The sequence below is a fragment of the Gossypium hirsutum genome, chromosome D05, assembly GCF_007990345.1.
Source record: "Gossypium hirsutum isolate 1008001.06 chromosome D05, Gossypium_hirsutum_v2.1, whole genome shotgun sequence".
Classification (NCBI taxonomy): Eukaryota; Viridiplantae; Streptophyta; class Magnoliopsida; order Malvales; family Malvaceae; genus Gossypium; species Gossypium hirsutum.
The window spans coordinates 32,981,694-33,005,602 of NC_053441.1; the positions used below are offsets into that span (position 1 = coordinate 32,981,694).

A 23,909-nucleotide genomic window follows, 5' to 3' on the forward strand; every position below is an offset into this window, starting at 1 on the left:
AAAAATCAAAACTAAAATCAATATTAAAATATTAAATCTTATGTAATATAAATTACACTTCTGAAAAAAAAAATTATAATTCTTTAAATACATGAAAAATAATGAAAATGTAAGCACTATTGTTGTTTTCCTCTTTCCTTCATATATATTTTGCTTTTCAATATTCCTTCTTATATATTAATTTTTTCTCATACATGCACGAATTAATTCTACATATTAATTAAAATATAATTTATTTTCAATTTAATATTAAATTATTTTTAAAAAATTTAATGACATAGAAAAAAAAACTAGAAAGTAAGAACATAGAAAAATATTTGTTAAAAATAAAAAAAATAAAATATTATTAAAAGGTTTTAAATTTTATTTATTTAAAATTGTTATAATTTTCCACTTCTTAACTAAATAATCGATCCACATCAGCTTTAAGTCTTAGACCTTGTAATATAATATATATCTTACTTCGACAGGGAGTGAAAATAAAGATATTATGTAAATTTAATGTTTTAAAAATTAGATCAGTAATTAAATCAGTTAGATAATTGATTTTTAGTTTAATCATTTTGATCGGTTTGATCATTGGTTTTAAAGGCAAAATTGATTAATAAGAACACCACATGGCGACACACAATTGGCTAGCGTTGCCATGTCATCTAAAAACTAACCGCATTAAAGGTGAGTATCAATTTAATTGATGAAAAAAAATTTGGATACCAATTTGGGAAAAAAAATTTAAACACCAATATGAGAGAAATGAATAAATTCAAGTGCCAATTTCATATTTAAACCATAATAAATATTTAATTTTAGGTTGAGTTGGATGAAGTTGAAGTATGTTAGGAGTGTATTTGGTGGGGTCAAACTTGTCATTTTCATTTCTAAGTAAAAAGGTAATTAATACAATATTTAAACCTTTATATTAAATATCCTTTACTTTTATGCTTTTCAAAATTTTAGAAAAATGGATAGTATACTTTTATTAACTAAGTTGTGGTGTGCAAGTCATTCATTTAATCTAATATAAATTATAAATGTTAAAAAAAATGTTCTTTTAGTGTCTTTATCAAGCGGAGACTTGTTTATAGATTAGATTATTTGACTTGACTCGAATGTACGCCTAAAAAATGAGAGGATTTGGATAAAAAGATAAGACCCGTTTAGAAAATAGACTAGACCTCAAGTAATGATATTTTGGCCAACTTGGCCTGAATTTGCAAAAAGAGCAAAAAAATCTATTGCTTTATCACTATATTATTGTTGTTTTTTTTAAAGCTATTTTTTTCACTGTTTTGTTGTCATTTCACTATTATTTTGTTACACTTTTTTTTGTTATTATTTGGATATTGTTTAACTATTGTTTTATTGTTAATTTTGTTATTATTTTAGAAGCATTTCTTGTTAAGTAGCATATCTTAGTGTTATTTAAGTATAAAGATTTTTAAAATTTATTTTCAATTTGTTGGAAAACATTTATATTAATGTTTTTTAGTGTTTTTGATGTATTATTTTTAATTTTTTTATAAAAAATAATATAAAAATTAGTACGGGTCGAGTCAAGCTAGGCTTGGGTTTTAGTATTTTTATTTACTACAGTAAAATAGGTTTTTAGCGGCTTTTTTTAGGCCTATAGGCGCCGCTAAAACAATTTGCTGTGTTTTGATATGCGCCGCAAAAAACGCCGCTAAATTTTGCGAAGTTTATGTGGAAAAACGCCGCTATAAGACATGACCTTTAGCGGTGCTTTCCCCACAAACGCCGCTAAAGAACATGACCTTTAGTGGCACTTCCCCACAAACGCCACTAACTTTAACAGATTTTTACCAACCCATTTTCATTCATATAGAACCTGAATTGTCAACATAATTTCCTGTAACATCAAATCCAACAAAAAATTGCAAATCTAAATGATACTTCAAATTAAACGAAAGAAATATGTATATGATCTAAATTAATAAATTAAATAAAAAATATTATATTCAAAAGTTATATATATTGTTAAAATATTCTTAGAATAAGAAAACAAACGTCTAAGATGGTGGATTTTGCGATTACTGAAACATTTTCATCATATTCTGAAGCTGTAGTTGAAGTTCGTCATATTTTCTGCTTGCCGTTACTTTCCTCGCTGCTGCCTCCGCTTTAAGTTATAGCTGGAGTTCTTCATATTTTCTCCGAGTCTCTGCTTTTCTCGATGCTACCTCCATTTTAAGTTGAGCAATTTGCTCAACTGTGCTCGCTTGCTTCTGAGTCATCTGGCCTCTTAACCTTTGAACTTCAGCTTGAGCCTGATTTCCCGAAGGCATGTATTGCTGCGAGCTGGATCCAAAATATTGGGTTGGGTTAACAAAAGATCCTTGAAATCAAACCTAACCATACCTTTCAGGACCCAAAAATTTAGTAATAATCCGGTTATCAATGTCGTTAAGATTAACAGAACTATCACTTGAAGTGATCGCTTCATACTCCACCATTTTATCTTTTAGTTTCTCCTAATAAATCAATCAAAGAGTTAGAAATGAAATATATAATCAAAACAAGTGCAACATAACTTAACATTATTTGCATTACAAATGACGAATTAAACCATTATAATTAAATATTATAAATATTTAAAATAATTCAAATTTTATAAAGTAAATATACCTTAATTTCTGAAGTTTCAGTAGTCATAGGAGATACATCTTCCTTTCTATGTGTAATGTTAAAAAGCTGAAGGCGTTCAACTTTTTGACCAGATGACAGTTCCTACAATATAGTAGGAAAAATATTATTTTGTAGAAAGTAATTAATATTTGACACAATTAATAAATTCAAAATACCTTGTCATCAGCTACACAAACAAAACTTTTCGACCCAACTGTGTGCGTGAATTTTTGTTTTTACCTACTTATAGTTCACCGAAATAATTATAAGAGTTTGGAAGTACGTAATACCTCTTCTTTCTTTAAATTCCAGAATCTAACTGCATCTTCCCATTGGCACCTCAGCCGGGACATTTCGTAATTTCTCTTTGAGGCTTATATTTTTCTTAAAATATTCATTCTTTAAAGCACTTTTATGGTCTCTCCATTTTTTTCTAATGCCTTCTTCACAGAATTATCTGAGACCTCTAAAATGAATCTCTCTTGCAAATAACACAAGTTTAGAAAGTAAATATAAATGAAACTTAAACCAAAGTATTATAAATTACATTTACGTTATTACCTTAATATTATTGAGAGCTTGATTTTTGTTACTATCAGGCATATGATGCCATGACTCATAGTTGATAGACAACAAATTGGCATTTCATGCTATAATGTTCAAGTATCATGCTAAAAGTCTAGCTTTTCATCCAAAATGCTGACCAAGACTGTTTCTAGCTACTTTGACACGCTCGACAGGATTTAACCCGTATAAATCTTTTAATAGAGTACGTTCTTGAGTTTTGCACCTCCTACCACTTTCAGCTAAAAAAATGGTATATTACAATATAAGAATTTGAAATAAAAATCAATAATAAAAGTCTACATGCATGTAAATTAAAGTTAACATTACTTTGAATTTCTGCAGGTTCGTCAGCTGTATTCGAAACATTCAAAGATCCAATAACAGTCTGTTGTTCACTATTTGTTTCTTCCGAATTTGGACTGTTGACACCATTTTTTGGATGAAAAACGGGGTCGACATGGGTTTTGAAAAATGAAACGAAAAAAACGGGAGTCGCCACCAATCCTTTTTTATGAGGTGTGATTGGATCACCTCAAAAAGTGGTTGTTTTTAATAAACGATTTGATTTTATTAAAACAACAAGTTTGGTCCACGAAATTCAGAAAAACATGTTCGGGAGTCGGTTACGTACGAGGAGGATTAGCACCCTCGTAATGCCCAAAAATTGGTACCTAGCTTATTAGTTAATGTCTTGATGTCGAAAATTAAAAACTAGGAAGAATTTTTTAAAAATACGATCCTTGTATTAAAAAAAACTTAAATAAAACAAGTTACTTGTTAAGACCCTCTCATTTCAGAAAGAAAAAAACATCACACCCAATGCGTTAGGGCACGATATTTTACCTTCTCCAAAAATGAGCTTGTCTTAAAAAATTCATACGATAAAATTTAAAAAGGATATTCAATTGTTCAAGTCAAATGAGGAAATCGCAACCCAATACGTTAGGGCACAATTTCTCCAAATTCCAAACATTGAATATTGCCTTTGTTATTTTAAAAAAAATCCTCATCTCAAGAAAATAACGTGTCATGTCCAATACGTTAGGACACAACGCATTAAATTCCCAATAATGAGCTTTTATCATTTTTAAAGAAGTAATCTCGATTATTTAGATTCAACAAAGAAAAAGTGGAACCCAATACGTTAGGGCTCAATTCTCTCGAAGATCCCAAATACCGAGTATTACTTATATTTTTAAAATTTCTTTCTTGAAATCGAAATAAGAATGGGTGTAAGGAAATGATGATGATGTAAGCAAAATAATACCAGTAACAACAATAAAAATGAATGGATAAAGAAGACAAATTAATAACATATAAAATAACAACATATGAACAAGTTAAAAATAATAATAATAATAATAATGAAAACGTGAATAAATAATCAAAATAAACGTGAACAAAGTAATAAAAAATATAAAAACATAATTATGTACATATATATGTATGTGGAAATTATAAAATATAAAAATAATGAAACACATGTAAAAAGTAGGTGTATATGTATATATTTACAAGAATAAAATAATAAAAACATATATAGATATAGATATATATGCGCGTATACATTGTAAAATAAAAGAAAATATGTATATACAAATCATAAAATATAGGGAAAGGATTTTGAGATATAAAGAATAGGTATAGGTATATATATATGTATTTATGAAAAATAAGCTAGAATAATAGTAAAACTAGTGAACATACTAACAAAACAGTAACGAATAGATATAAGGAGAATAAAACTAATAAATAATAATAATAATAATGTCAACTTTATTAATTTTAATAAGAAATAACCAAAATAATAAAAAAGGGGGCTAAATTGGATTAAAAATGAAAAATATGGGGCGGATTCGAAAAAATAAAAATTAAAAAAGGACTATATTGAGTGCGCGAATAAAATGGAGGGACCAAAATAGTAAATATCTCACCCTCCAAAACACATCACTTCGCGTGGGACTAAAATGAAACAAAATTAAAACTATGCAGGTTAAATTAAAATAAAAGAAAAGAAAGAAAAAGGACCCAATTGCGACATATTGCAAGAGCGGAAGGACCGCGCACACAAATATCCCAAAGGTCGAAACGTGCGGATCCTGGGCATAGGGTGGGTCGGTCTCGGGTCAGAGGTCAAAACGGCGTCGTTTTGGCCTCTGAGCCCCAAAATCAAAACGACGCTGTTTTATGGGGTTATTTAAGTTATAAAAAAAATTCTAAGTTTTTCATTATTCACACTTTTCAGAAAAAAAAAATTGAGAGTTCTCTCTCAAACTCCCCTCCCTCAGGTCCTGGGTCCGGCCAAGGGCCACCACACTGGCCGTCAGTCGTCGGCACCAGCATCGCCGTAGGTGGCGGCCGGAGGCACAAAAATAGGCCTTTTTCGGTCCCTTTTGAAGCCAACCACCTCTAGACCTCGTATTCAAGGCCAAAATCCTTAAAAAAACGAAGCGAATCCGAAGAAATCAAGAGGAACCATTCGTTTCCTCCTTCCCTCCGGCGCGACGCAGGTAAGGTTTTCTTTCCCTTTTTCCTTTTTCTCTTTTGCTTTTCGTTTAAGAAATAAAAAAGAAAAAAGAAAAACAACAAAAAAAGAAAGATTGAAATCGAAAAAACCAGAGATCACCTTCAAGCTTGATTTTTTATTACTATTGATATTTGTTCTCTTTTTTTTTTTGGTTACAATAGTTGAAAAAAAGAAAAAAAAACCCTTTTACATTTCGGTTTGAATGGCTTATATAGCCATTTACAACTTTCTCCTTTTTAATCTATTATGCTGTCATTTCTCTCCTTTTTCTTTGCTGTTGTTGCTGCTTTCTTTGCTTGTTTACAGGTGAGTAGTTGGGCGATGGGACGTGCGCGGCGCAAGTGGCAGAGCAGTTGGTGGCTACGGCGGTGGGGTGGTTGACCAACAGGCCCTAGGTGCGGCGCAAGTGGCTGTCAGAGGCTAGGGTTTTCTTATTTTTTGATGATTTTGGGCTATTAGGCTGTTGGGTATTGGGTTGGGGTGTTTTAAATTTTTGGGCCTGTTATTTGGTGAGGCTCGGGCAAATTGGGATGTACAGTTGCCCCTCTTTGCTCGTAGTCGTGTAACGATAACAGAGCAAAGACTAAGAAAGACCAATTTTGCCCGATCTTGCCGAGTCTTGACTTATTCGAGTGCTTCTCTTTTCCAAGTAGCATCCTTCCAGTCCACTGCGTCTTGTCGCTTCAATCTGTTTCACTGCACTTCAAGGAGATCTGATTTGTAGCTTCAATCTTCTTCACAACAACTTCAGGGGGACGAGATTCGTGGTTTTAGTCTGTTTCACTGCAACGTCAAGGAGATAAGACTTGTATGTTCAACCTGCCCCACTGCGACTTCAGGGAGATAAGGTTTACACAATAAAATCCACTATCAACGATCTTCAATGTGCTCCACTGCATCTTCAGGGAGATAAGATTTGTTACGATCTACTCTACTATAACTTCAGAGAGATAAGATCTGTGGTTTTAATCCGCTCCACTGCAACTTCAGAGAGATATGATTGATTTCTTTCGTCTGCTCCACTACTGCTTAGGGTGACAGAATCTGCAATCTTCAACCTACTCCACTACTGCTTAGGGTGATAGGACTAATGGCTTAAATCTGCTTCTCCACTGTATTGGGAAGATAAGATTCACCATATTCGATCTGCTCCGCTAGTGCTTAGGAAGACAAGATCTGCTATCTTTAACCAGCTCCACTGCAACCAATGGAGGCAAGACTTTGTTTTCGATCGGCTTCGCTGTTAATGCAAGAAGGGAAGATTTGCTATCTTTAATCAGCTCCACTGCAACTAATGAAGGCAAGGCTTCGTTTTCGATCTATTTCGCTGTTAACGCAAGAAGGCAAGATCCGCTATCTTTAACCAGCTCCACTGCAACCAATGGAGGCAACACTTTGTTTTCGATCTACTTCGCTGTTAACGCAAGAAGGCAAGATCCGCCATCTTTAACCAGCTCCACTACAACCAATGGAAGCAAGGCTTCGTTTTCGATCTGCTTCGCTGTCAATACAGAAAGGCAAGATCTTTTGTCTTCAACCAGCTCCATCACAACCGAGAGATGCATGGTTTGTGTCTTCGACCTGCTTCGCTGTTAATGCAGGAAGGCAAGATCTTTTGTCTTCAACTAGCTCCATCACAACCGAGAGAGATAAGGTTTGTGTCTTCGACCTCCTTCGCTGTCAATACAGGAAGGCAAGATCTTTTGTCTTCAACCAGCTCCATCACAACCGAGAGAGGCAAGGTTTGTGTCTTCGACCTGCTTCATTGTCAATGCAGGAAGGCAGGATCTTTTGCCTTCAACCAGCTCCATCACAACCGAGAGAGACAAGGTTTGTGTCTTCGACTTACTTCGCTATCAATGCAGGAAGGCAAGATCTTTTGTCTTCAACCAGCTCAATCACAACCGAGAGAGGCAAGGTTTGTGTCTTCGACCTACTTCGCTATCAATGTAGGAAGGCAAGATCTGTTGTCTTCAATCAGCTCCATCACAACCGAGAGAGGCAAGGTTTGTGTCTTCGACCTACTTTGCTATCAATGCAGGAAGGCAAGATCTTGTCTTCAACCAGCTCCATCACAACCGAGAGAGGCAAGGTTTGTGTCTTCGACCTGCTTCGCTGTCAATACAGGAAGGCAAGATCTTTTATCTTCAACCAGCTCCATCACAACCGAGAGAGGCAAGGTTTGTGTCTTCGACCTGCTTCACTGTCAATGTAGGAAGGCAGGATCTTTTGTCTTCAACCAGCTCCATCACAACCGAGAGAGGCAAGGTTTGTGTCTTCGACTTACTTCGTTATCAATGCAGGAAGGCAAGATCTTTTGTCTTCAACCAGCTCCATCACAACCGAGAGAGGCAAGGTTTGTGTCTTCGACCTACTTCGCTATCAATGTAGGAAGGCAAGATCTGTTGTCTTCAATCAGCTCCATCACAACCGAGAGAGGCAAGGTTTGTGTCTTCGACCTACTTTGCTATCAATGCAGGAAGGCAAGATCTTGTCTTCAACCAGCTCCACCACAACCGAGGGAGGCAAGGTTTGTGTCTTCGATCTGCTTCGCTGTCAATGTAGGAAGGCAAGATCTTTTGTCTCCAACCAGCTCCATCACAACCGAGAGAGGCAAGGTTTGTGTCTTCGACCTGCTTCGATGTCAATGCAGGAAAGCAAGATCTTTTGTCTTCAACCAGCTTCATCACAACCGAGAGAGGCAAAGTTTGTGTCTTTGACCTGCTTCGCTGTCAATACAAGAAGATAAGATCCTTTGTCTCCAACCAGCTCCATCACAACCGAAAGAGGCAAGGTTTGTGTCTTCGACCTGCTTCGCTGTCAACACAGAAAGGTAAGATCTTTTGTCTTCAACCAGCTCCATCACAATCGAGAGAGGCAAGGTTTGTGTCTTCGACCTGCTTCGCTGTCAATACAGGAAGGCAAGATCTTTTGTCTTCAACCAGCTCCATCACAACCGAGAGAGTCAAGGTTTGTGTCTTCGACCTACTTCACTGTCAATACAGAAAGACAAGATCTTTTGTCTTCAACCAGCTCCATCATAACCGAGAGAGGCAAGGTTTGTGTCTTCGACCTGCTTCGCTGTCAATACAGGAAGGCAAGATCTTTTGTCTTCAACCAGCTCCATCACAACTGAGAGAGGTAAGGTTTGTGTCTTCAACCTGCTTCGCTGTCAATACAGGAAGGCAAGATCTTTTGTCTTCAACCAGCTCCATTACAACCGAGAGAGGCAAGGTTTGTATCTTCGACCTGCTTCGCTGTCAAGAAAGAAATGCAAGATCTTTTGTCTTCAACCAGCTCCATCACAACCGAGAGAGGCAAGGTTTGTGTCTTCGACCTGCTTCGCTGTCAACACAGAAAGGCAAGATCTTTTGTCTTCAACCAGCTCCATCACAACCGAGAGAGGCAAGGTTTGTGTCTTCGACCTGCTTCGCTGTCAATACAGGAAGGCAAGATCTTTTATCTTCAACCAGCTCCATCACAATTGAGAGAGGCAAGGTTTGTGTCTTCGACTTGCTTCGCTGTCAATGCAGAAAGGCAAGATCTTTTGTTTTCAACCAGCTCCATCACAATCGAGAGATGCAAGGTTTGTGTCTTCGACTTGCTTCGCTGTCAATACAGGAGGCAAGATCTGCAACTTTATTGATCTGTTCTCTGGGGAACATGACCTGTATGTTCTATTTTATGAACCTAATTGTGCTTAGTGATTAGGATGACATGATCTGCATGAATCAAATGCTCCTAATTAGATGTGTATGAATGACATTTGAATGAACGCAAAATGTCATGAAAATGATTCATTAATGCTTAGGTTATCATCACGCAAAAGCTTATTAAAGCTTTATCACTGACGTGCTACAACGCCTTCTTGCTCAGCTGGCATATCCAAAGAAACACTTAATTTGATTGCCCCCCACTGTGAATGTCAAAGTTCAATCCACTAGGACATAAAATTTGTACCATCAATCTCCCACTGTAACCTAAGGGTAGAAAGATATGGCTTTTCTCAATCTTCTCCTATCGCAATTCAAGGATACAAAATGTGAAGTTTTTTGGTTCTTTTACCCCATTCCCAAGGTGTCATACCAAATGCTCATGCACAATCGTAAAATTTTCTTCTCCGAGAAAACCTTTTCTTATCACTCGGTGATCATGGCCTGTTTGTTCATTGAAGCCTTGTCACCAACACGGCATATTGTTATTTTGTTCAATCAATATTTTGACGACAAAATCCAAAAGGATGGTCTTAATTTAAACTCTTCCTTCTTAGATATTTCAACCTTTAAACTTGGTATGTTCTAAACAATAATCCTGTTTCAGGTTCCTATATTAGTTAGAAACTTTTCAGAGTAATATGCAAAACTTCCTTTGTGAAAGTTTTATTAGTCCATTAATCATTATTCCAATGCAACATATTTGCAAAAAAGAATAAAACGATGGATGAAATAGAATTGATTTAAGAGCAAGCTCGAAATGAATGAATTATCAAGGGTAGCAAGAATAAAAGAGGAATTGATTGGAACACGTATCTTGAAAAAGAATGAAGTATTCCAAAAACAACAACAAATTCAATATATAAATAGTATGAAGGTTAGGTGCCCCAGATATCGCAGCTTGAACTTCTCTGTACAAACTTTCTGAAGACTTTCCTGAGTTTGACATGTGTTTAGGAGATCTACAGGACTCTGTCGATGCCCCAAGATGTCGCCTTACCCTTTCAGGTATAGCAAGATCACCACATGCCCCAATCTGATCACTTCATGCCCCATTCTGATCAATATTTAAGCCGCCCTTCGGGTTTTCAACTCAAATCCCCTTTGGCCTAAGGTGCCCTTTGTGGGTTTTCCCCTTAGCCTCTCCATTTTTACTTTTTTTTCTCTCTTTTTTTTTGAACTCATTGGATTAGGCATGTCCTCGTTATCCTTTCCGATCAAGATTGACGCTTTTCTAGATAAGGCCTTCCACATAAGGTTCTTCCCATCTTGGCATAAAGTTCTTTTTGTATGGGAAGGATCTTCTTCGATACTAGGTCCTCTCATGGAATTTTCTTCTTCTTCTCCTTCTTTTTTTTTGAGCTCACATCATTTACTTTTGACGCATTTGACCATGATGGATAACTTTGAACATTCCTCCTCGATCGGTATTGGGTCTAAAAACTCAGAAAGAATCTCGTCTTCAATAGGCAAAATTGCGATAGGCCCAAGAGAACGACATTGCCCCAACAGAGTTTTTTTTCAAAGTGCCATTTGTGAATTTTTACCTTGGTATTTTCTTCTTCTTTAAACGAAGTGTTTCTTGACTGGATCCGAGTTTATAGGATTATCAATCTCACTCAAGATCAGTGCTCCTCTGAAAAAGGTCTTCTTTACAATGTAGGGACATTCCCGGTTTGGCATTCATTTCCTTTTAGAATCCTTTCGTTAAGGAAGAATCTTTTTCAACATCTAGCCCTCTCATGGAATTCTCTGAGACGAGCCTGTTTATTGTGGGCTCATATCATTTATTTCTGGTACATGCGACTCTGATGAATAGCTTTTAACCCTTTTCCTAGGGCCAATTGATCACATCGCGATTGGATCCCTCAAACAAGCAATTAGGGGATCTTAATAGGTAAAACTACCTCAATCCTATAAACCAAAAAGAGAGGTGTTTCCCCAGTACAGATGTTCGACAAACGATGAGGGCAAATAGTAATTTCTCATGCTAATCCTTGTTCACCTCTAGGTAATTTGGTGACAAAACGTGGTGTCTACTTCTGAATTGATTTCAGACCTCAGTTATCGTGCTTTCATTTAAGTTCAATGCATTTTCCAATACCATCCTCTCTGAAATTCTGTATCGGTATAGGATGACCTTGATCCGTGAAGTAGCATCCCAAAATGAAGCAATGCCCATTAGAAGTCTTCGATAATGGTGATGTTCATGCCCCATTTTGCTCAAAATTTGAGTCGCCCTTTTTCGGGTTTTCAACTGAGATCCACCTTTGGACAAAGAGCCCTTTGCGGGTTTTCGCCTTAACCTCTCCTTTTTCTTTTTCTTTTTATTTTTATTTTTGACTTTGATTTTTTTTTATTTTTTTGATTTTGATTTTGATTTTGTTTTGTTTTTGTTTTTGTTTTTGTTTTGTTTTTTTTTTGAGTCTGAACTCACGAGATCAAGTCAGTCCTGGTCATGCTTTTCGACCAGAATCAATGTTATTCTAAAGTCTTCCACATAAGATCTTCCACTTTTATCTTGTATGTGAAAAACCTTCTTTGGTACCAGATTTCTTTCATAGAGCCCTTTTGGGACGCAACTACAACAGAAAACTTTGGATCTTTCTCTTTAATCAGGATAAAATCCAACAACATCTTGAAGGGATGGAAACTCGACTTCAAATGGGCAAAGCTATGCTGACTCAACGAGAGAGGCATTACCCCGGCAAAGATAAGAATCGAGACATACCTTGGTATGATCATACAAAGACATCTTTGAACTCTAGAGGTAACTCAACAAGGTCTTGCTTCGTCTCTGTGGTCAGATCAATTCTAGTATTCACCAAGCTCACAATTTCTAATGATTCCTTGAGAGGTAGGATCTGTTTATCCGCTTGTTCTACCATCCTCAACAAGTCCGGAGATAAGCTACAATCTATGTCATCTTCAAAGTTGTGAGATCCCTCTAAACACATGTCTCGCTCAAAAGAAGGTTCTAAGTCTGTAGCAGTGTCATTCATGTCGTTGATATCCATGGACCTCATGTAGGTACAAGAGAGTATACAAAGAATGTATGAATTTAAAAATAATTATCTGCACAGTATGATTATGAATGAATGAAAGAATGATTTGGATGAAAGAATAAAAGAATAAAAATAATCATTCATAAGAAACGATTGAATATTGGTTCAAAAGATCGCCAAGATGCATTCCATTAAAATAATAATGTTCAGACATGAGCCTATTTCACAAAAGATTTCTTGTTGCCTCTAGGCTAAAAGCAACAAGTGTGTTTTGAATATTACTCTGAGTAAACTCTAAATACTACAGGGGTTTCTTTAGAACACTCCCAAGTTTATAAGGGCGAACATCTAATAAGATCTCTTCTCCGGTTGTTTCTTCGTATTCGGCACTGATGTGAACGTTTCCCAACATCTCTTCATTCATCGTATTCCTTTCATTATCCGTATGATTGAGTAGCGAGTTTTCTTTACTGAGTGAATATTCAAATTTGATGATGCCCATATTGATAAACCTTTCAACCAACTTTTTAAAGACAGTGCAGTTTTCTATAGAATGCCCCGTAATTCCCGCATGATAGTCACATTGCGCATTTGTGTCGTACCATTTAGGGTACGGAGGTTGTAAAGGCTTCAAGTAAATATGGGAGACAACACGTGCGTCAAATAATCTCTGATACAATTCCTTATATGACGTCGAAATTGGTGTGAACTAGAGCTTCTCGGTACCTGGTTTCATCCCAGATTCTTGCTTTAAAGGACTCCGACGTCTGGTGGTTTCTGTCTTTGACCGGCCCACAGTGATTGGTTTTGAGTGGCCCTTGTTATATCTGTTCGCATTATTCCCCCTATTCTCCTTCTCCCTTGGGGCCTCTATAGTATCTAGGTATTCTGCCCTCACATGTTTCACTTCTACTGGATCATCACGTGCAACAAGAAAATTGTTCCTTAAATTGGATCTTGTGCCCGTCAAGCCACTCACTGGTGCTGTTGTACCAGTTTGATATTGTTGAGATTTGATGGTGAAGAGTGCCCCTTGTAGGCGCCCATCTGGCTGGACCTGGGCACTTGACGAAGTACAATCTAGGAAATAAGCAAAAACCTCATTATCAACCCCAGAATGGTCCATTGGGTCCTTCCTTTTTTCTCCAGCTAGCAATTGGTTGAACTGGCTCACCATGGTTCTCTGTAATTCTAGCATCTGATCTCTCATCTCCTGTTGAAATTCAGTCAATTGCTCCTGTATCTGTATTTGCATTCACTCTAATTTTTCCAACATTTGTTCCACTTCTCTATTTCCTGTTCGGGTAGCGCAAGGGTGTTGGTTTGGTAGGTTGGTTTCCATTGACTCTGAAATGATTTCGTTTGATTAGGGTCTTTTAGTGAAATTTAATGCATGCAATGAAATGCAATGCAGATGCATGAAATGAATGCAAAAAGAGACGTTGATTCTTGGTTCAATTTTATTAGAACAACTTTACTAGAAAACAAATCTCTTTACATAAAGCGGATATATATACGGCTTTGCCCTTATGTTCCAAGAGAACGATCATTTTCTTCATTCGCGTGTTAAGATGAATCTCACGAACTCTGAAAAATGGCGTCTCTTCTATCTCCCTTTTGCTTGATCCGAGCCACGACTCGATGCTCGCTTATCCTCATGATGCTCATTGGCTTCTCTTTAAGAAAGTTCAGCGGCTCTCTAATAATCTTTGTCACCTTGAATCCTTGGGGCAACGGAGCAATGGTCGTGTAGTCCTCCATTAAACTATCACCATTCTCTTGTTGTGTTTTCTCGGAATATATTCGGACAACCGTATTATTATCCACTTTATCAAGAAACCCATTTCCTTATGACAAGCTCTCTATTTAACCGAACGTAAATCAACACCTCTTTTTATGATGAAAATGCAATGCAATCATAACAAAAAGAAAATAGGTTAGTACAAAGAAAAAACAGGCAAGAATAAATAAAACACCTAGTCGGGTGACTACTAGGGGTTTGAAGTGGTTCTACCTAGGGTGAGCTCCTAAGGTTCACTATATGAGGTTTGGCTCTAAAGTAAGGGTACCCGAACCAGCAGATTCCTCGATCCTCACCCATTATAGGCTCATATAGACCGAGTTCGATTCAGGGGAATACATTTTCCTATGGCTACACGGAGATGAAAATCTCACGAATACATAGGTACGCATGTATCCCGAAAGTGATCCACTATCCTTAACGGAGGTGAAAACCTCACGAAGGACTAGCTTCTCACTCCCACTTAAAAGGTGTGACCAACGGTCATGCAATGCAATGTGCAGAGATATAAAAATTTAAAATACAAAACATGATAAAAACTATAACTCAAAACAAATGAAATGCAATGAGAGGATCGTATATTTAAATCAAATTTTCAACTTTAGACAAAAAGATAAGAAATAATCAACTCGTGGCTTGACTCTCTTATTTAAATTCCCCAGAGGAGTTGCCAAGCTGTTGACACCATTTTTTGGATGGAAAACGGGGTCGACTTGGGTTTTGAAAAATGAAACGAAAAAAAGGGAGTCGCCACCAATCCTTTTTTATGAGGTGTGATTGGATCACCTCAAAAAGTGGTTGTTTTTAATAAACGATTTGATTTTATTAAAACAACAAGTTTGGTCCACGAAATTCAGAAAAGCAGGTTCGGGAGTCGGTTACGTACGAGGAAGGATTAGTACCCTCGTAACGCCCAAAAATTGGTACCTAGCTGATTAGTTAATGTCTTGATGTCGAAAATTAAAAACTAGGAAGAATTTTTTAAAAATACGAACCTTGTATTAAAGAAAACTTATATAAAACAAGTTACTTGTTAAGACCCTCTCATTCCAGAAAGAAAAGAACATCACACCCAATGTGTTAGGGCACGATATTTTACCTTCCCCAAAAATGAGCTTGTCTTAAAAAATTCATACGATAAAATTTAAAAAGGATATTCAATTGTTCAAGTCAGATGAGGAAATCGCAACCCAATACGTTAGGGCACAATTTCTCCAAATTCCAAACATTGAATATTGCCTTTGTTATTTTAAAAAAAAATCCTCATCTCAAGAAAATAACGTGTCATGTCCAATACGTTAGGATACAACGCATTAAATTCCCAATAATGAGCTTTTATCATTTTTAAAGAAGTAATCTCGATTATTTAGATTCAACGAAGAAAAAGTGGAACCCAATACGTTAGGGCTCAATTCTCTCGAAGATCCCAAATACCGAGTATTACTTATATTTTTAAAATTTCTTTCTTGAAATCGAAATAAGAATGGGTGTAAGGAAATGATGATGATGTAAGCAAAATAATACCAGTAACAACAATAAAAATGAATGGATAAAGAAGACAAATTAATAACACATAAAATAACAACATATGAACAAGTTAAAAATAATAATAATAATAATGAAAACGTGAATAAATAATCAAAATTAACGTGAACAAAGTAATAAAAAATATAAAAACATAATTATGTACATATATATGTATGTGGAAATTATAAAATATAAAAATAATGAAACACATGTAAAAAGTAGGTGTATATGTATATATTTACAAGAATAAAACAATAAAAACATATATAGATATAGATATATATGCGCGTATACATTGTAAAATAAAAGAAAATATGTATATACAAATCATAAAATATAGGGAAAGGATTTTGAGATATAAAGAATAGGTATAGGTATATATATATGTATTTATGAAAAATAAGCTAGAATAATAGTAAAACTAGTGAACATACTAACAAAACAGTAACGAATAGATATAAGGAGAATAAAACTAATAAATAATAATAATAATAATAATAATGTCAACTTTATTAATTTTAATAAGAAATAACCAAAATAATAAAAAAGGGGGCTAAATTGGATTAAAAATGAAAAATATGGGGCGGATTCGAAAAAATAAAAATTAAAAAAGGACTATATTGAGTGCACGAATAAAATGGAGGGACCAAAATAGTAAATATCCCACCCTCCAAAACACATCACTTCGCATGGGACTAAAATGAAACAGAATTAAAACTATGCGGGTTAAATTAAAATAAAAGAAAAGAAAGAAAAAGGACCCAATCGCGACATATTGCAAGAGCGGAAGGACCGCGCACACAAATATCCCAAAGGTCGAAACGTGCGGATCCTGGGCATAGGGTGGGTCGGTCTCGGGTCAGAGGTCAAAACGGCATCGTTTTGGCCTCTGAGCCCCAAAATCAAAACGACGCTGTTTTATGGGGTTATTTAAGTTATAAAAAAAATTCTAAGTTTTTCATTATTCACACTTTTCAGAAAAAAAAATTGAGAGTTCTCTCTCAAACTCCCCTCCCTCAGGTCCTGGGTCCAGCCAAGGGCCACCACACTGGCCGTCAGTCGTCGGCACCAGCACCGCCGTAGGTGGCGGCCGGAGGCACAAAAATAGGCCTTTTTCGGTCCCTTTTGAAGCCAACCACCTCTAGACCTCGTATTCAAGGCCAAAATCCTTAAAAAAACGAAGCGAATCCGAAGAAATCAAGAGGAACCGTTCGTTTCCTCCTTCCCTCCGGCGCGACGCAGGTAAGGTTTTCTTTCCCTTTTTCCTTTTTCTCTTTTGATTTTCGTTTAAGAAATAAAAAAGAAAAAAGAAAAACAACAAAAAAAGAAAGATTGAAATCGAAAAAACCAGAGATCACCTTCAAGCTTGATTTTTTATTACTATTGATATTTGTTCTCTTTTTTTTTGGTTACAATAGTTGAAAAAAAGAAAAAAAAAACCCTTTTACATTTCGGTTTGAATGGCTTATATAGCCATTTACAACTTTCTCCTTTTTAATCTATTATGCTGTCATTTCTCTCCTTTTTCTTTACTGTTGTTGCTGCTTTCTTTGCTTGTTTGTAGGTGAGCAGTTGGGCGATGGGACGTGCGCGGCGCAAGTGGCAGAGCAGTTGGTGGCTACGGCGGTGGAGTGGTTGACCAGCAGGCCCTAGGTGCGGCGCAAGTGGCTGTTAGAGACTAGGGTTTTCTTTTTTTTTGATGATTTTGGGCTATTAGGCTGTTGGGTATTGGGTTGGGGGTGTTTTAAATTTTTGGGCCTGTTATTTGGTGAGGCCCGAGCAAATTGGGCTGTACATGGAGGATTTTGAATAATACTGAGATCTCGCAATCTTCTTCTAGGCATTTTATCTGCAATACAGATAAAATAGTTGAAATATTAGTAACTAATTACAATAATAATAGTACATATGAAATGGTTGAAATATTTAACAAGATCAAGATTTAAATTATAATATTACATATAATTAAAAAATCGTAAAATCTTACTACATCATGATTTGTAAGTATCTTCATCCACTTCCTGGCGAACTCATTGAAATTGTGTACTAGTACTAGGGATAGTTTTATTTAAGTTTTGTTCTGGAAAAGATAAAGTTTCTGATCTTTCGCCGAAATCATCTCTATTTCCATTGACCATGTCAAACAAGTCTCTAGGGGTGTTACGGAGTACAACATACCAACCCTCATAAGTTGGACCTTTCGAGTAAAAAACTTGTTTGACTTGAGAATAAAATACATACGACTCGTCTATCAATTGTTGTCCAGTGTGAATTAATCGAGAGAAGTTCACAATTGGAAAACCAAATTGATCTTTTTTAATTCCGCGAGCAGTATTAACGTCAATCACATCGAAATAAGACAACCTTCTGTTTGTCATAGTAATCCAACTCAATAATGTCAGTAAGAAGTCCGTAATACTCCACATTTCCCTCAACAGGATTACTGTCCCTAGCACTAGCATAACTTGTAATTGAAGAATTAACAACTATTCCACAATTTTGAGTCCTCCTCAATCTTTCGCGAGATTTTGTATGAAACCTGAGTCCATTAATAAGGAATGTAGTATATCTTTTTACTACTCTATTCGGACCTTGGGAAAGCCATTTATCTTCGCCTTTGAAGTCCTTTCCACTCCAAACCTATTGAATCGAAAGTAAATTGATTATTTATAAATGTTATACGAAAACATTATTATTTGTCAATGAAGGCTCCAAATTGCATAAAGTCAAGGCAGCTCGATCTTGTATTTTTTCAAGTTCTTCAACAATCAAAACTTTGCCATAATTAGCTTTCATTATATTGGACAGTTCAATTGTACAAGACGCCACCTTTTTTGACATACAACACCGTAAAGCAACTGGTAGTAAATCTTGCATCAAGATATGATAATCATGTGATTTTAGGGAATATAGTCTTCGATCTTTAAGACTCACATCGAGATATATTTGATGCATACACATTTGAGACCTTTATATCCTTCAACACCGTGCATAATACTTCTTTTTCTTTCTTTGACATTGCAACAATAGAAGGCGGCAATCGAGATTTTCCATTCGAAAGTAATTGGGGATGAAGATCACGTCGAATTCCTATGTCAACTAGATCAATTAAACTTTGAAGATTGTCTTTCGATTTTCTATCGACATTCAGAATTATCTCAATAATGTTCTAGCAAACATTCTTTTCAATATGCATGACATCAATATTGTGTCACAAAATATGATGCTCCCAATAAGGAAACTAAAAAAATACTTTTTTTATAAGCCTCCTCATTAGGATCATCCTCTTCATCAGATTCATTATCAATCTGCCGGTCAACATCGCCAACATTCGCCTCCGTTGGTCTTCTCTTTGTTTGCTTCTTGGGTGGTTGATTCATCTTCTTATAACTGAAATTGATATCTTTTAACATGAACAAGATTTCAAATCTAATGGTCTGCTCAAGAGCTTCTCTAAACTCTTCAGTACCATCAAATAGAGTCATCTGAAATCTAAATCTATGATTTCCATTTAACCACCAACGATGCCCAATATAAGAAAACTTATTCCCATTAAATAACCATTTCAAACATATTTGTGTCGCACAACAAGGACAAGCATAACGTCCTTTGGTACTCCAACTAGATAAATTGACATAAGCTGGGAAATCATTAATAGTCCACAAAAAAGCTGCACGTAAATAAAAGTTCTCATTTTTCAAGACATCATATGTTTCAACATCCGCCCATAACTGTTTCAACTCTTCAATAAGTGGCTGCATATAAATGCCAATATCATTATCGGGACCTTTCTCTCCAGGGATAATCATAGATAAGATAAAATAAAATTGCTTCATGCAAAGCCACGAAGGCAAATTGTAAGGAACAAGCACTACAGGCCAAGTACTATACGAAATACTCATGATTTTAAAAGGATTAAATCTATCAGATGCTAGCCCAAGCCTCACATTTCGAGGATTGTTGGCAAAGCTTGGAAATTTATTGTCAAATGATTTCCAAGCTAAAGAATCCACAGGATGCCTTAATAATCCATTATCGGTTCGTTGATCATGATGCCACCTTATAGACTCGGCTGTCTTTAACGACATAAAAAGCCTTTGAAGTCTTGGTATTAGTGAAAAATATTGCAAAATATTTATTGGCTTCTTTCTTGACTGTGCCTCACCTTCATTCTTATTCACATCTTCTGTATTCCTATTCATCCAACGAGATTTACCGCAAACATGACAAGACTATTGGTTTTTTCAATCACCACAATACAACATGTAGTCATTTGGGCAACTATGAATTTTGTCGTACCTATGGCCTAAATCTTTTATCTGTTTCTTGATATCTTTGCGTGAATGAGGGATTTTTGTAGACGAAAACATATCTCTCAAAAACTCTAACAGCAGTATCAAAGAGTTTCCGATCCACCCTCCCAAACATTTTAAGTGAAAAAGACGAATGCAGAAGGACAGTTTTGAAAATTTTGATCCCTCACAAAGATCTTTATTCATTTCATTAAGTAACTTGTAGAACTTCGCCACTTCTCCATTTGGCTTTTCATCAGGTACAATCATCGGATGTAATAATTTCAGGTGGAAACGATTGCAAACCATGACTGCGCATATTAAATGCATCCCGCAACATACCTTCCATGTCATCTTCTCTAACAGACTAATGGTAAGCATTATGAGGATAAGTCGGATTAATCGTTGAAGAGGTTCTACGAGGTGTACACTCTCCATAGAAAATCCATTTTTTATACCCCCAAATAAAGCCATCAACAATTAGATGTTCGTAGACAGCTTCACGAATATGCCAATTGATGTTGCCACACTTCTTATACATGCAAAGAATGGGTGTAAACAATTAAGAGTAGGGTAAACTAGTTCAGGTAAGTTGTTTATTTATAAGTATAATTAAGAGTAGGGAAAAACAATAGTGTTGCCCAAATTTCTGTGATTTTTATATATTTTGATCTAAAGTTTTATGTAAGTTATGATATGATATATATTTATGTATTATGTAAGTTATGTAAGTTATGATATGATATATATTTATGTAAGTTATGTAAGTTATGATATGGTATATATTTATGTATTATGTAAGTTATGATCCAAAGTTTTTTTTTTATTCTTTAAATGTTTGTGTAAGTTATGATTATCATCTTTAAATTTTAACTTTAAATTTTAACCCTTTAATTATACTATTTTAATTTATAAATTTGTGTTTTTTATCACCTTTATATTTACTATACTTAAAAAGACAAAAAATAACAAATTAATAATTATATGTTAATAAAGTTAAAATTTTCATCTATTTTGAGTTAATATTTAAATTAAATCTCCATAAACTTTTTAACTTTATACTACACATTAAAATCGATCAATTTATTTTTATGATAATATTTATGAAAAATATTAAAATAATTTTAAAATTAAGATAAATATTATTTTCCTTTAAAAAATTTATTTTAATTAAATAATATTTATTTCTATGATAAATATTATATTATGTTTTATTTTTGAAATTTAACTTTATACTATATACTTTTAAGGATAAATAAAAAATATTATTTAAATTAAATTTTCTATGAAAATTTTAACTATAAAACTAAATATAAAAATTAATGAATTTAAATTTAGAATTTAAAATAATAAATTAATAACACAATTAAAATCCAAAAGTTAGAACTCAAGTTATCTTAAATTTTAAAATAAAAATAAAGACCTTGCTGCAAAAGTTTTATTGCTTGAGTAGCTTTAAACAATTCTAAAATGACAAAAAAAAATTGCAACAATATTAATCTTCTTCAAACCTGTTCTCTTGCTAGTTCAAGCTCTTTCTCCAATTGAATCAACTTTAAACGACTACTTTCTAACTATTGAACATATGCCTGAAAAGCAATTCCAAATCAAGTTATTACAGAAGTTCGAATGTTGCCTTCAGCCCATCTATTTCAGTGCAAACCAACATCCACTTACCTTTTTCCGCAAACGGCTTTTACGAGCAACCACACGATTTTGTGCAAGACGTCTTTGTATCTATAGATATTAAAGGTGTAATGCACAAAGCATATTAGAACCCTATTTAAGGTAAACAAATCATATACAAACAACAATTAATATTAGATATTCTATGAATTTAGCAGCTACTGAATGAAACAGGTTTGGGGAACACATATGTTTCCATTAAATTAGGTTTGTTGAGATACTGTATGTCCAGTTGCAACTCAACAGGTAAACTCTCAAATACATATTTAAAATTTTTAAAAATTCATATACTCATATTCTCGAACTATATACATTATCAAATACAAATATTTAAAAAATTGAGCAACTCAGAAAAATCATAATATCCTACGGGATGTCGAGCAATTTATTAAAGAACCAGATAATGGTTTCATCCAACAAGGCATATAGAGAACATAATAGCATAGAGTACTTTACATGGCCATTAACATGTGTTGTAAATCCTAATGTTTAACTATCAGCCACAGATGATGCAAACCCGATGCTAAAATCAAATCCGATGCATGTCAACTCACGTTTTCTGCATCGAACATCTTCATTTTCAGAGAGTACGAGCCCTGCATAAGGTTAAAACTTATCAGAAGTAATTATTCCAAGGTTGATTGTGGTGAATCCTTTATCACATTACATCTTATTGACCTCGAAAGGCTGCCAATTGGAATAAAAATGGTTCTTTTGTTACTGATTGATCTCACAAATAAATGCAAACTTTAGACCTCTCAACAATCAACGATCAATTCCAATATATTATGTCAAACAAATAACAATAGATGAAAGCACGAGGGACCTATTTCTAAGCAAATAAAGAGTAATCTTATTCAAAAAGGTTTCCATTTTAACCAAAATAAATGCATGCAGAAACCTCGATTGTTCTTTGATTTGAAACATACATAAATCACTGTTTAGTTGTGAGAATAAACTAAAACTGAGAAAACAAGCCTACTGCAGTGAGTAAGCTTGTGGTATATCATAATTGATGAAACAAAGTTGGGATATAGGCAAACAACTAAAACTCAACTGGATTACTGAAAATGATGATTCAAATCTGTTATGAGTTTAAATTTTAAGGAAAAATTTAGCATGTGAATTAACGTCAATAGGTCAATATGTTCTGCTTTTAGAACCATTAAAAATGATGGTAAAACATGCCCATATAGTTAATTGCAGTAAATTGGACAGAAAATAAATGTATAACAAAGTAACCTTAGTCGTGTTTGGCAGGCATGTAAAGGGAAAATTGAAGAAACAAATGGTTCAAAAACAATAATGGAAAATCAAACTCCCCAGGAAAAGAAATACTGACTTGCACGTGAAATAAAGTACCAAAAATTGCAAAACTAATTCAGGCAGCAACACCCACCCCACCCTTTTTACCTAACACAGATAAAATTGAATTCGAAACAAAGATTCTACCATAGGAAGACTTACATGGTGATGCACTAGAGGAGTGTCAACGACGATGCTACAGAGGAGTGTCGATGGTGATTCGACAGAGGGGACAATCAACTGTGATGCAGCAGATGGTCGGGGAAAGATTTGGGGATTTTGATTTGGGGAATTAGGGATCCGGGGAAAATTTTTAGGGGAAAAAATAAGGGATTTCGGAGATGAGTTGGGGATAAAACTGAGCAAAGCAAAACGGAGCCGTTTCGTTTAAAATAAAATGATACTTTGTGGCGTTTTTCTTGTAGTGCCGCTAATGCTTGACCTTTTGCGGTGTTTTCTCATAAAAGACGCTAATGCTTGACTTTTTGCGGAGTTTTTCTCATAAACGCCGCTATTGCTTTACTTATTGCGGTGTTTTTCCGTTAGCGCCACTAACGTATAATATTTGAGGTGTTTTCGTCCAAACGCCACTAAAAACGCCGCTAAAACCTTAAATTCATGTAGTGATTTGACCGAGCTTGGGCAAAATTTTAGGCGAGTCGAGACCTATCAAATGAGCCAAAATTTTTTTAGGGCCCAACTTAGACCTAACCCGACTTGTCCCATGAATAGGTTTAGTTAGGCAGTACCAATATGTATTTTTTAAAATACTCATGAAAAATGCAGGTATTCATGGTGAAGAAAAAGAGAGAGGAAAAAACAATTTTTTAATAGTTGCTATAA

The 23,909-nt window shown here is 35.0% G+C and overlaps 1 long non-coding RNA gene across 2 annotated transcripts; it reads right to left on the reverse strand.

The window, feature by feature from the left end:
- Positions 1-17,115: 17,115 nt before the first annotated feature.
- Positions 17,116-23,497, reverse strand: LOC121217967 (uncharacterized). 2 transcript variants are annotated; one of them, XR_005914234.1, is made up of 5 exons: positions 23,229-23,497; positions 22,316-22,357; positions 21,753-21,812; positions 21,587-21,664; positions 17,116-17,632 (listed from the first exon to the last, which is right to left on the reverse strand). It is a non-coding gene; the product is annotated as an uncharacterized lncRNA (long non-coding RNA). The 2 variants fall into 2 exon arrangements; XR_005914235.1 differs by having other exon boundaries at positions 22,218-22,357; positions 23,229-23,495.
- Positions 23,498-23,909: the final 412 nt, after the last annotated feature.